This window comes from Cavia porcellus, unplaced genomic scaffold (assembly GCF_034190915.1).
Source record: "Cavia porcellus strain 051 isolate PalLab524CR breed Dunkin Hartley unplaced genomic scaffold, mCavPor4.1 scaffold_24, whole genome shotgun sequence".
Lineage (NCBI taxonomy): Eukaryota > Metazoa > Chordata > Mammalia > Rodentia > Caviidae > Cavia > Cavia porcellus.
In genome coordinates, this window is record NW_026947507.1 from 17633997 (window position 1) to 17635286 (window position 1290).

Below are 1290 nucleotides of genomic sequence, written 5' to 3' on the forward strand. Positions count from 1 at the left end.
TAACAGAGTCGTCTTAGGGCTGCCATGGTAGAGTCATGCAAGCATAAAGTACTACAAGTATGTTTTGGTCCCACTGTGGCTAAAGTGTATGCTTATGCAAATTCATTTTACAACACTAATATCTTCCATTCGCTTCTTATATGCTGATTAACAATGTGCTGATTTACAATATGCTGATTAACACCAGGCCATTTCGACAACACAAGAATCCTTACTTTCTGCACCATGGCAGTTTGGTCACTCTCAGCCAGAACATATAACCATACCACGTAGTACCGCAAGCAGTCCAGTTGGCCTATTGGCTCTCTCTGCCAGAGCAAGCCAAAGTTCTGAAGAAGTAGAAAGGTCTCTCTCTAAAAATGTGTTTTAGCTCATTTTGGTGCTACATCAAAGAAATGCTCTTACCCTTGAAATCCCAAAATAAATGGTATAAAATGCTTTAAAATATTCCCTGGCTGGTATTTCTACTCTTTTCCATTTTGAGTGAGAGTCTTAGCATTTATGCCATGTCAGCAAGTCAAAACATCCTTATTAAACACTGCGTGATAGGCCCTGGTTTTAGTACCAAGAGCAGTGCAGTGCATCATTCAGAAAATTACTGCATTTCTCTTTTCTTTTACTGCAACAGAAAAGCTACATAGGGTATTGGATTTACTCTTCTACTTTCTATTTTTCTTTGGGTTTACAGAATTATGAGTCTACAATGGGGGACAGTGTTTGTAGTTGTGCTGTACTCTCATGATTTTATGGTTTTACTAAGGTCAAATTTAATCAATGTAAGAACACATAAAAACAATAACAGAAATATTTCTCTTTTTCATTTTCTATGTAGCTTTCCTTTTTTCTTTTTCTTTACTTTTAAATAAATTTTGAGTGATAATGATATCCAATACAAACTACATTTCAAATTCAATATGATCATAAACTGGCAAACAAGAGACAGTGAATTGTTTTAGAGCTTACTGAAGCACTTCTCCAAGGGAGTTTTTAAATAGTGAGGATTAAATAACATTTCTTTATTCATCGAACTTTGTGTATCATCTATATATATTTTTTTCCTGAGAATTACAGCTTTAAAGAAAATATCATCTTTATGGAATAGACATCTGGAGTCAAGAGCCATAGATTTTTACTTTAAAATTAAAAAAAAAACTAAAATGTTACTGCAATATAACAGTATGTGAGATGGTATTTTCAAAGATCAGGCTATTGACAGTTGTAGAAGCATCAGCCACAGACAGGGATTATCGACGTAACTTGAAATCTGACATTTGATAATGTGTTAGGTGG